Consider the following 13,016-nt stretch of genomic DNA (forward strand, 5'->3'; position numbering starts at 1 on the left):
AGGAAGATTATGTCATTACTACACATTGCTTTTTCGAGGATAAGTAAGCAAAAAAAAGTAGTATATGTATTCTTTGCCTAGAGTTAACAAAAAATGAAATTGCTGGCTGCTGGTGAGCTTGTCAACACCAGCCATATTAGCCATGTACAGAGCCCTCTCTCCTTGACTTACAAAAGCAACAGACACTACTTCAAACACTTATGTCTGTCACATGGGCCACACTTGTCTGTATGCTTACTTTGGCCCAGAGAGAATCATAACAAGTTTCTTTCTATGAATTAGAATTTAGGGGAGAGAGGGAAGAGATGGGAGAGGAAGGAAAGGGGAGGGACAGAGGGAGGAAGGGGAGGAGGGAGGGAGAAAGGGAGAGAAGAAGGGAAGGAGGGAAGGAAGGAAGGAGAGAGAAAGTTGCTTAAAATTGAAGTGTATTTACTTCTCATTGAAATCCTGGTGCAGCCAGCTCAAGGCTGTTGATGAGCCTTCCTCCCCTTCTTTCTCTTTCCACCTTCCCTGTGTAGCTTGAATTATATCAGGTTCAGACTGCAAGGAGCGGGAGCCTCACAGTTTCTGGAATGTATCTTTAGAAGAAGAGGTGCTTTGGAATGGTATTGTTCCCTGTGGCCATGAGGTCAGCTGTACTAAGAAGACCTCTTGTAACAGAATGGGCAACAGATATTAACAACAAACCGCATTCCTGGAAGGGACAATCTTGGTATGATGGTTTGTATATGCTTGGGCCAGGGAGTGGCACTATTAGGAGGTGTGGCCTTGGAGTAGGTGTATCACTGTGGGTGTGGGCTATAATACCCTAGTCCTAACTGCCTGGAAGTCAGTATTCTGCTAGCAGCCTTCAGATGAAGATGTAGAACTCTCAGTTTCTCCTGCACCATGCCTGCCTGGATGCTACCATGTTCCCTCCTTGATGGTACTGGACTGAACCTCTGAACCTGTAAGCCAGCCCCAATTAAATGTTATCCTTAATAAAACTTGCCTTGGTCATGGTGTCTGTTCACAGCAGTAAAACCCTAAGTAAGACACTTGGAATACAGGCTCGACGGGGAGGTAATGCTCGATTGATTTTTGCTTCTAGCTTTTCTACTTTTGTAAACACAAGCAATGTCTAATGTTCTTGTATATTTGTTTCTGTGATGTTGCAGTTCACACCTGGCTCCCCAGGGCTCGGTTCAGTAACCTACACAGGTGTCACTCACACACCACTGCAGTTCACGGGTATGCTGTCATCTGAACCGTAGTTTCCTGTCTATGCCAAAGACATTCTCTTCTCCTCCTGCATGCCTAGAAAGGGGCTGTCGTCATCTGTGCACCACCATTTAACTTCCTCCTATTTACACGAAACACACCGTGCTCATGAGGAGCTACCCACAGGATTCCACTCTACCGTTGTTGACACATCCATCCCTCACATACTTCCTTCTTGTTACAATTTACATGCTGTAAAGTTTACCTATTCCACTTGCAGTCATGTGACCCTTTAGAGACCTAAGTCAGGCAGCCATCACATCACTCTGTTTCCTATGCTTTACCCCTCGGTAGAATCCCGTGTGTCCATTTACCTCTGAGCATTCTTTTTACCACTGTCCTCATTGAACAGTAAGGCGGCACATGTCACAGGCATGCAGAGAGTCCAGTGGTGCTTTCTGATATGAGAAATTCATACAGATAAAATGTAGCACCTTGCCCTGGGGGATAGGCTAAATAGCAATCAGAGACAATTTGTCAGAGACAACCATAAGAAACCATGAACTTGCTGGGCAGTGATGGCACATGCCTTTAATCCCAGCATTTGGGAGGCAGAGCCATGTGGATTTCTGAGTTCCAGGCCAGCTTGGTCTACAGAGTGAGTTCCAGCACAGCCAGGGCTACACAAAGAAACACTGTCTCAAAAAAAATCAAAAAAATAAAAGAAACCATGAACTCCATTTCTAAGGATAGGAAATGGAGACCACAGAAACTCCTGTCATTTAACACACCCATTTAAATTCAGAAAACATCTGTCATAAGATCATTATTATTTCAGTCCTTCTAATCTTAAAATAACCCTCCTTAAAACTGTCTGTCCATTGATTCTTTCCAGATGTGTGATAATTTTGTAATGTCTCTCTCCTCTTAAATATGTTCCTCCTTCTGTTCCATGCTATTCGTAACTAGAATCTAAGTGGTAAATCTGCAACTTTCCATATAATACCTAACTGTACTGTTAGATGACTATTTCTGACTCTACATGCTAATTTTGATCACTATAATTTTTCACTTTGAGATACGCATTGAAAAGAGTATGTTTATTAAGTTCCTCTGTAATAAATGTAATCAGCTGCTTTCTTGGCCCTCAGATTGTTATTAATGATAATTAACTGTAGTGATGAAGAATTACTAACAGTTATGATCCCAAGGAACAAAAACAGTGTATAGGAAACACTGCTTGAGTAAAGCCATCAGGATTTTAACCAAGGAAGTTACAAGCACCAAGCATCCTGGGTGCCAAGTACAAGCAGCACTTGGTCCACCCATCACCTAGCCGCTTCTTGAGCCTTCAAGATCAGTTCACAGTGAATCATCGGGGTCATCCACTTAAGGAATCTATTCATAAGAATGTGGCGTAGAGAGCGCAGAAGATGAGGATAAGATATGCTCATTTTTAGCACCAACACACCTGCCTCCACCAGTTTGATTTTACATTAAGGAAAATAAGGAAGAGAAATTGGAATGAGTCAGCTCCATCCTCCAGCAACACAAATTCCTGAGTGTGGGGGAGCTCTGGGCAACGAGCCTTCCACTTTCAGAATGATGGCAGCCCTGGATGTTCACATACAAAGTGAAGAACTTGAGAAAGTATGGATGTGAGTGCAAGGATACTCTACCTCGACTCACGTTAGGCTTACCTGGAAGCCCTTCAAGCATCTCTGTCCAGGCCACCTACTAAATGAAAGCATTTGTGGATGAGATCCAAGCGAGTTTTACAGCCTTCCTAGTGATCCTAATATGCAGCCAAGATTGAGACTCACCCACTTAGTGTTAGCTTCGTTTGTAGCCTTAGCTGCCGGGGAAATCATCTGAAATTTTTTAGAATACTGCTGTGAGGAAAATGGAGAGACTTGGGCACTGGGTACAAGTTTTCAGTTATAAACTGAATAAGTTATGGGGTTTAAAGTATGGCATAAGCTTTGATGGATATGTTAATAAAAATGCAGTCATTATATTATGTGTATATATACCACACCATCACATTATACATGGACTGGTTATCAACTATAGGCATGTGAATATGTGAACACACATGATTTAAAAGACACTGCTGCTGGATTCATCCTTAAAGAATCAAACTCAGCTGGTCAAGATTTGCGCACAAACAACTGCTTTTGGTTTTGTTTTGTTTTATTGTGTTTTTCAAAAGCTGTCCCTGTGAATCCAGATTCCAAGGCACAGTCAGGAATAAGGAGGGAGAACCACTTCCTAGACTGGGAGTGGACACAGTAACTCGTAGCTGGCTCTGAGGGAGGGATGCACAGTGCCTGCCAAGAACGGAGGCAAGAGAAGTGAACACAGTACCAGAGACAAATCCCACTTCCTTCAGAAGGAGGTTAGAGCTGCTTCTAGTGGCACAGGCCTGAGATTCAGCTCTTTAGGAAACTGAGGCAGAGGAATTGAAAGCTCAAGGTCTGTCTGATTTACAGAGTTCATGGCCATCCTGAGCAACTTAGTGAGATCTTCCCCTACCCCCTCCAAAATAAATAAATAAATAAATAAATAAATAAATAAATAAATAAATAAAAGGAAAGGAGGATTTGGAATGCATCCTGGTGTGTTTTTGCTGTTGTGGTTTGGTTGTTTGGTTAGTTTGCTTTGGCTTTGTAAATGCTATATAGTTAGTGATATTTGATCAGCCTTTTAAAACCTGGGGCACTTTTATTTGCATACAAAAATGGAAGTGATCCAAAGAGTTTTCTGGAACATGCCTCCTTTTTCATCTCTCCACCAACCACAGTAGTAAAATGGTCCAATAAGTTCAAGCTATCCACTTGGCCCAAGCCAGACCAGTGATGCCACACCACAGCCTCTGCTGGTTTTAGAGCCAGGGCTCATTTGCTTTATCAGGTGACTCTCCAGGGGCTTTGGATCTGTGGACTTGGAGAAGGAGCATTTAAAATGAGGCTTCCTTGGTCTTAACTCTGAAATCCTCAAAATTACTGAGAGCCTGGCTTGCATCATGTGCCAATTCTATTATCCACACACTCAGGGGTAGACAGGAGAATTGTCCCAAGTTCAAGACCAGCCTAGGCTAATTATCAAGCTTCTGCCTTAGAAGCCAAAACAAACCAACCAACAAACAAACCAGAATTGATTGAGAAAAAAGGGAAGGCTTCTGGTAGTAGCTAAATCGGCAGAAGGTTGAGGAAAGGAATCCTAAGGAGAATTCCAGAACAAGTTGCTAGAAGAACATGCATCTTTCCCAGTTTCCCTATTGAAACCCTTGGGGTAGAGACTGATTCTGACTCCAATTTCTGATTCAGAATCAGTTTAAGAAATGTGTGCTCCTCCAAGGAGCTGAAGGGGTCTGCAACCCTATAGGTGAAACAACAATATGAATTAACCAGTTACCCCCCCACCCCCCACCCCAGAGCTCATATCTCTAGCTGCATATGTAGCAGAAGATGGCCTAGTCTGAGTTCGAGACCAGCCTGGTCTACAAAGTGAGTTCCAGGACAGCCAGGGCTATACAGAGAAACCCTGTCTCGAAAAACCAAAAAAAAAAAAAAAAGAAAGAAAGAAAGAAAGAAAGAGAGAGAGAGAGAGAGAGAGAGAGAGAGAGAAAGAAAGAAAGAAAGAAAGAAAGAAAGAAAAGAAAAGAAAAGAAGAGAAAAGGAAAAAAGAAAATAGGAAATGTGTACTCCTTTGGTGTTCTTGTGGGAATCCTAACAGTGGGGACGACTTGTGGGACCCTTTTCTCCCTATGGGTTCCCTGCTCCTGTCTTGATGTGATGGTTTGTGCTTGGTCTTATTGTAGCTTGTTATACCACGTTTGGTGGATGTTCCTGGGAAGCCTGCTTTTTTTTTTTTTTCTGAGGAGAGACTGACAGGGGTAGGGGAATAGGGGAATAGATGGGGGAGAGGGGAGTTGGAGAGGGGAGGGGAAAGCTGTTGTCTATATGTAATATATTAGAGAATAATAAAAGAAAAAAGAAGAAGAAAGAAAGAAATGTGTGTTCTAGTGTCTTGGAAAGGAATGCAGGGATATTCTTGGGTATAGAGCAAGCCTCCTTGATAACGGCCCACTGGTTTCCCCCACTTCTTTTGAAACATTCCTTATTATAGCTGAATTAGATCCACGTGTGGCTTTGTTCTAGTTAACAAAATCAGAGTTATCATTTGTTTAAATGGCTGTAAGCATATGTGGACATTTGCTTATTCTTAACACAGGATGTGATTATGAAGCTGGTGGTTTACCCAGTGACTTTTGACGTTTTTCTGCTTTCTGCTCTGCCTTTTGGAGAGCACAAGCGAAGGGTGAGGAAACTTCAGGCCTTCACGCTGCCGCAGCTTTATGGCCTCAGCCTAACAGGTTAAATGGAAACGACCTGATGCTGCTCTGCCTACACCATATACCTACCCTGCTACCACTGAGCCTCACCTGGAATGGAATCAGTTTTAAATACACCTGGAAGAGATACACTCGTCTTTTCATTCATAGCCCATCGAACCATCTAGCTTGCATCCAACCACCTGGAACTTTAGGGCTGAGGTGCGGTTAGGTCAGGGTAGATGGAGGACATTAAACGATATATATATATATCAGTCAGTCCGACTGACCCAAGGTGTAAATAGAAAAGGAATGAAAAGCCGTCTACAGCAGGTTCTCCACCCTATCTTAACATTTATACAAGTCTAAGCCACCAAGAAGGGGACAGCATCATTTTGTTTCAAGTTGAGAATCATGCAAAGGAGGAGCAAATAGCAAAATCATTTTCTGCTGCAAGAGTTGACTGTAACCTCCATCTAAAAGAATCTACGGGCATTTGGTCCTCCAAACAGCAGAGCATAAATGTTAACGTCACTAGGTAAACCATAGATTTTACGCAGCTTTCCTGAGACATAGGGGGTTTCCAAAAGTGCAGGGTACCCAGATAAATCCACAAAAGTTTTAAATGCAGAGACAGGCATATACAGCAACAAGTCTCTTGAGTCACCTGAATGGTGTCCGCAGTTCCTTTCTTCTGGCCCAGCGAACTAGCCGACTTGTAGAGGACCCAGTCTGTAACCTAGCTGAAAGAAAAGCTCAGAACCTATGCTACCCGCCAGGAATCGTTGGCGCCTGCGCAGTAGGATCAAAGAGCTGGGCTGCGCTCGGTCCCGCCCCTCTGGCAGTTCAAGGCTCCCGGCTCCAACTGGAACCTGGCGTTGACCGCCTGGTTGCGACTCTCCTGGCCGCTGAGTTTAGCTGCGGGCTCCCTGCACCGGGTCGGTTCAGATGTACCACGAGCAGAGCCTGAGAAAGGATTATAAAAAAGAAATGCACTGTGGAATCTGCTAAAGTCAGACTGACTCCTTGGTTTAGAGGAGCGTTGGGTTCTTTGTATAAGTAGGCATATGAAGAGAGCAGTTAGCGGCTGGGGGATGTAGCTCAGTGGTAGAGCGCGCGCTTCGCATGTGTGAGGTCCCGGGTTCAATCCCCGGCATCTCCAAGCAGCCGGAATTCTGTTTTTCATTCTTTCTCAAAGAAAAGATTTTCACTTGTACATTTTGCCCACCACTACAACATCGAAAACCGAAAACAAAAAGGCCGTGAAAAATCTGCAGTGTGGAAAACTCACTCTAGTGATTGCTGGGAAAACAAGTGAAACGAAATGCTAGGAAGAAAAATTCGTAGTTTCTTTCTTCATTAATGTTAATATTTTAGAAAAACAAGATTTGAAACAAAAAGGCAAGTGCATTGGCCGGGAATCGAACCCGGGCCTCCCGCGTGGCAGGCGAGAATTCTACCACTGAACCACCAATGCAAGCACATATTATGGTGTTCTGTTATACTATACTAGGATATATTTACACATGAGTAATTCTTGTGTCAATTCTGTTTTTATATATATATTTAAAAATTAGGAAAAGAAACAGAATTCTTTTGTTTTTCTCCTTAAGTTTTTAAATCTCACTTACATACATTGTATTTGAAGATAGTTCCACTGATCACAGAATCTTAGGGCAGAAAACGTTTCTACATGTATCATTGAGCATGTCACAGAGTTTTAAATTCAACGATCGTTAAATATTGGCAAAATATTAACATTTTAAAATTCTTACTATTCTAACTTTTGTTAAACTGTATGAGGGTTTTGGGGTGGGAGTTTGTGTTTACTTGGTTTTGTTCTTGGCAAAGAATGCAAGTGTATGAAGATTTACTCTATATACAACTTTATGATCTCCAGCCTATTTTCAAATACTTTGATCTCATTTATATGTGTGTATAATATATATATATATATTAATATATATGTATGTAATAATATATGTATATATATTATACTATATATATGTGGATATAATATATATTATATGTGGATATAATATATAATGGAGATATATATCCTATTTTGATTTTGTTTTGTTTTTCGAGACAGAGTTTCTCTGTGCAGTCCTGGAACACTGTAGACCAGGCTGGCCTGGAACTCGGAAATCTGCCTGCCTCTGCATGCACCAACACTGCCTTTTTTCCAGACAGGGTTTCTCTGTGTAGCCCTGGCTGTCCTGGAACTCACTCTGTAGTCCAGGCTGGTCTTGAACTCAGAAATCCACCTGCCTCTGCCTCCCAAGTGCTGGGATTAAAGGCATGTGCCACAGCACCCAGCTTGGCCAATTATTTTAAACAGTCAGAAAAACGGAAATATTTTTAGGGATTGGAAATAGAAATGAGAATGAGGAATTAGAAACTTTGACACAACTTAAGTTATTAGGAGAAAACTGAACTGTCCTACTGACACCCCCCCCCCCACACACACACACACACACACATACACACACAGAACTGGGACGTATTACTTACTCTGGCCAAGTGACCTGAGTTCTGTAGATGGTTCCTGTCTCGTGAGTGAAATGACACTCTTGGGATCTCTTTCAGCTCGTAGGATGGGTCTGAACCTTCACCTCATTTCCATGGAAAGGGGCACTGCCAAAATCCAAACCAGGGTCTATCAGGATAAAATAACAGAAAGAAATGAGGTCATGAAAATATTGTTCAAGGCAAAGATGTACTTGTAATTCATAGAATACTGTGGATTTAGATAGACATCATTGGCCTCTTTACTTTTGGAAGGAAAATTCCGACATTTTTGAAGGACCTCTGACTAGCTAGGAAAGATTCCAGGAAAAATAAAATAGAATAAAATACAAGCCACACTAGCAGTTTATGCTAGCAGTTACAGAGGCTTGGTGAGTTAGCTGTGCGTGGACTTCATCCTAGTGAAGTAAATCACTGCAACTTAACAAAAGATGAAGCTGAGGCATGTAGGGGGAAGATTGGGACCTGGCCACTATTTCATCCGGTGTCTGAGAGCTTAGCCAACTGCCCAAGCTATCTACCTGAAATATGGCTTTGTAACTCAGGATGTTATCCATTAAGAATCGTTGAGTGCAGATAAAGAAAGATTATAAACAGCCGCTAAAATAATGTGAGGGTTTATACATTGATAAAGTGTCCGAGGAAGTTTGAGTATAGGGGTATGGGGATAAACAGCAGAACTTGAAGTTAAAAAAATTATAGAATCACAAATATTAAAAATATATATAAGATATTAGAGAACAGGAAAATCTAAACTCCAATCCCAAGTAGCCTGAGAGAGAGCAAGGTCAGACCATTTTACTTTGAATATAGTTTGTTTTTGCCAACGAGCGAAATGGGGCAGAAATGTGGTTTAAAATATTACAGTTGAAAGGACTTGGCTTGCCAGAGCTGTTCCAAGCCAGTGAGGAAAGCCATTGCTTCCTTGCCTTGCACCAGCTCATTTTAAACCACTCACTTATTAGCATTTACTTAATATCTTGTAAACCAGAAATTTAATTGAGGAGAGAGAGGGAACACTTTGACATCTTCTTTATATGTGCAATCCAGATTGACTACACAGTCAATCGTGTGTGTGTGTGTGTGTGTGTGTGTGTGTGTGTGTGTGTGTGAGAGAGAGAGAGAGAGAGAGAGAGAGAGAGAGAGAGAGAGGGAGGGAGGGAGAGAGAGAGAGAGAGAGAGAGAGAGAGAGAGAGAGAGAGAGAGAGAGAGCTTGCAGATGGAGGTGTAGTGTGGTGATGTGGCATGTTGTGATCTGGCCAGTAAGTAAACGGAGAGATATTAAGGCAGGTGGACCAGCAAGGGGAAGAGTGGAGAGAGAAAGAGAAAGGGAAAGAGAGAGAGAGAAAGAGAGGGAGAGAGCATTGTGCTCATGTGAAATTGTCATAATTGAAGCCCCATTGTTTTTGTTTCATTTTATGAAGAATAAAAAGGTGGGGACTATGACTCACACCTGTAATCCCAGCTCATAGACAGATGAAGCAGGGGGATTGCCTCAAACTCAGAGCAAAAGGAAAAAAGAACAGAATTACTAGAAAGGGTGTGTGACCGTAGGAGTGTCTTAAGAGGAAAGTGGTGATTTAGGAGCTAATGGGTAGGAAATTGAGAATGTGCCCCCGAGGGGATGAGGGCAGTGGATCCCAGGAGAGCCAGAAGAAAGGCTGCAGTAGGCAGTGATTTGGCTATCCGTGTGATCAAGCATGCAAATATCACAAGGCTGCTGGACTGTGCCTGAGGGTGGGAACACACTCACACTCTCTTTAGTCTGGTCTGCTCTCTGATCCACAGAGACTGTCCCCCACTGAGACTGAAAGACAGGAAGAGAAAGCACAAGAAAGGCAGGAAATTGTGAAATGTTACAGAATGTCTTTGACAATCCTGACCACTGTCAGTGGAACTGACCTGGGCTTTTGTTGCAGCAGAAACATCTTTGGGTGCTTGCTCAAAGTACCAAGGCCAAGGATGGAGTTGGCTTGCCACTGGGACACAGTTAGGCTTATACCATCTGAGAGAAAGAAGGAAGGGAGGGAGGGAGGGAGGGAGGGAGGGAGGGAGGGAGGGAGGGAGGGAGGGAGGAAGGAAGGGAGGAAGGAAGGAAGGAAGGAAGGAAGGAAGGAAGGAAGAAGGAAGGAATTAAGAAACAGAAGTAGTTGGTATAATATACCAGCAAAGCAATGCCTTTTTTTTTAAGCTGTGAGTGATTGTATTGATTTAATACATGCGACTTATTTCTGTCCCAGGTTAAAAACTAGCCCTGGGGAAATGGAGAAGCCTGTCATTTGGATTGCCCTTTACTGGCTGGGAATTAAATCATTACTTATTCCATTTTAGAATCACAAGTAGTACCCTAAGGCCTACTTTCCTAAGGATGAAAATCAGGGCATGGAAATGAAGAACCCAGGTATAATTCTCACATGCAGATGCTGAGGATGTGGAGACGGTTCCTGGAAGGCAGTCATTGCATAGTCATCTGCTTGCATTTTCCAGTTCTCAGGCAAGTCTGACTGGTCAACAACTCCGAGCTTCTGTCTTAAAAGGAATCTGAATCCTGTTCTTCCTCCTCATGCCAGTCTCTCCTACTCTGTGCAGACAATTATCACCTTGGTCCCTAGGCTGAAAACACAGCATAGCCTTTGTCATGCTATGTGCAGCTGCTAGTTGACTTTTCTCTCTCCCTCACCTATTCCCCCTCTTCTCCATCGTTCCTTTGTTATTGATTCTAAAACTGAATTATTTTCCAAGCACTACAGAGGGTATGGAATGGAATGGGGGTGTGCCTGTGAATACACCATCCTTTTTTTTTTTTTTTTTTGAGCACTTATTCTAAGAGTCTAAGAGTCTCAGTGCCATATGACCACTACCATCTCTTAGAGAAAATAAAATGTTGCCTGTATTACCCAAGGCTCTCTTATTCCCAAGTCATGTGTAATAGTAATTTTTCCATTACTCTTTCCTAAATAGTATCCTAAGGTCAAGTTTCCTAAAAATCAGAATCGAGGCATGGGGGTGAAGAATGCAGCTGCAACAAGAAGATGTGTGAAGATGATGAAAAGTGCTTTTCATACAACCTGGTCATTCCTTCAGCCTGGTCCTTGGCAGACAACTCCTGATGTTGCATGGTAAGAATAAGTCTGTAGGCAACGCTTTGGACGAGCGCCATTTTGGATGATTATAACACATTCCTGCAAGTAAATTTGCTGAGGGGAAAGTTGAGCCTTTTTTTTAAGACAGAATATCCCTGTATCTCCCTTCTGGCCTTGAATTTGCAGAGATCTGCTTGCCTCTGCCTCCTGGGTGTTGGGATTAAGGACATATACTACCATGCCAGGAGTAATCTGAATACACAGTGTAGAATTATAACACTGAGAAATCTACTCTTTCCACATTTGTAATATCTCATTATGTTGGTTGTTCTGCCTTGTGCTGTAATAAACACCTTGCCCAAAAGCAGCTTGGGGAGGAAAGGGTTTATTCCAGCTAATAGTGTATAGCCCATCACAAAAGGAAGTCAGAGTAGAACTCCAGACAAAAACCTAGAGACAGGAACTGAAACAAAGGCCATAGAGGAGGGCTGCTTACTCTTTGGTTTGGCACATGTTTATCTACTTTTCTTATACTTCACAGGACCACCTACCCAAGGATGGCATCACTCATAGTGAGCTGGGTTTTCCTTCATCAACAAACAGTCAAGAAAATGCTAGACCATTTGGGTTCCATAATGAAGGTACCACCTCTTCCTTCAAGAAGACTCTGGTTTATGTGCAGTTGACAAAATCAACCCACACATTAATCATCCATTCCTAAACTTCGGTGGTTTCCAATTTCAACCATTTTCCTAAATTTTGATAGATTCGAGGGGGGAGTTTCGTGAATGTGTAGCATAAGGGGTTGAACTTCTTTCATTGTCTTCTGTAGTCATGTTGCAGTTCTTAATGTTTAAACAGATGTCTTTGTGTTTTCATCTTGCTAAAGACCATCCATGCAAATTAGGTGGGCCAGTCCTCTTCAGACTGTCCAAGTGCTAGCTTCCCTTTTCCTATTGCAACCATCCATTCTTGGTTCCATCTCTCATGCCCCAGTGCAATCCACAAGGCTGTTCACTGTGGTATTATTACTTGTGATAACCACCTCAGCATCCTGTCGGAGAGTAAGAACATGCATTATTATGGTGCTCAAATTGATTTGTCTATAGTTATTTGTCTATATCTTAGAGCAACATGAGAGTTTTCAAAAACCTTACCCAGTGGATAATATGCACTATGAGATAAGAGACATAGAACACTAAAGTTGACAGTTTAAAATCAATTCCATAAAATTGCACGTGCTTTTCCAGGCCAGATATAAACAATAGGCTACCTGTGCGCTATTACACACAAAGATAGCTTCTGGGGTGGCAAGGAGATGTGATGAAGATATGAAGGAGAAGTAATAAATAATTGGGCATGGTAGTATTTACCTTTAATCCCAGAACTCAGAAAATAGAATCAGGCAGATCTCTATGAATCTGAGGTCTGTCTACCTACATAGTGAGTTCCAAGCCATCTGGGTCTAAATAGCAAGACCTTATCAAAATCAATCAGTCAATCAATCAACCAATCAAAGTGTACACACACATTCACACACAAAATAAGAGAGTCTGTGGCCTCATGATAATAACCTATCATGAATAAGAGTGTCATTAGGTTACCTCTGTGAGCAACAAATAAGTTGCCCCAAAAGAAGAAAAAGAATAAAAATTTTTAAAAAGCAAATGCATTGTGATAATTAATCTTCGGTGTCAGCTTGACTGGTTTTAGAATCGCCCAGAAGATGTACCTCTGGGAGTGTCTGTGAGGATCTCTGCAGAGAGGTTTAACTGAGCATGAAAGATAAACCCTGGTCGCCAGTGGCACCCTATGAGATGGGGCGGGGAGCTGGCGCCAGGATACCAGACTGAATAAACAAGGCAAAG

At 42.3% G+C, this 13,016-nt stretch overlaps 2 long non-coding RNA genes and 2 other non-coding genes across 4 annotated transcripts in view; 2 read left to right on the plus strand and 2 right to left on the minus strand.

The window, feature by feature from the left end:
- The window catches only part of BB557941 (expressed sequence BB557941), a 54,278-nt gene extending 47,975 nt beyond the window's left edge, over positions 1-6,303 (minus strand). The window contains exon 1 of the long non-coding RNA NR_040356.1: positions 6,204-6,303. This is a non-coding gene — a long non-coding RNA (expressed sequence BB557941). The remainder of the gene's footprint in view (positions 1-6,203) is intronic.
- A 76-nt stretch (positions 6,304-6,379) lies between these two features.
- 4930555B11Rik (RIKEN cDNA 4930555B11 gene) lies at positions 6,380-12,806 on the plus strand. Its single transcript, NR_040633.1, has 4 exons — positions 6,380-6,474; positions 10,397-10,559; positions 11,027-11,184; positions 11,690-12,806. It is a non-coding gene; the product is annotated as an RIKEN cDNA 4930555B11 gene (long non-coding RNA).
- On the plus strand, positions 6,627-6,698 carry n-TAcgc8. The gene has a single exon. It is a non-coding gene; the product is annotated as a tRNA-Ala (tRNA).
- On the minus strand, positions 6,943-7,013 carry n-TGgcc8. The gene has a single exon. It is a non-coding gene; the product is annotated as a tRNA-Gly (tRNA).
- Positions 12,807-13,016: the final 210 nt, after the last annotated feature.

The sequence above is a fragment of the Mus musculus genome, chromosome 2 (genome assembly GCF_000001635.26).
Source record: "Mus musculus strain C57BL/6J chromosome 2, GRCm38.p6 C57BL/6J".
In the NCBI taxonomy this organism is placed as follows: Eukaryota; Metazoa; Chordata; class Mammalia; order Rodentia; family Muridae; genus Mus; species Mus musculus.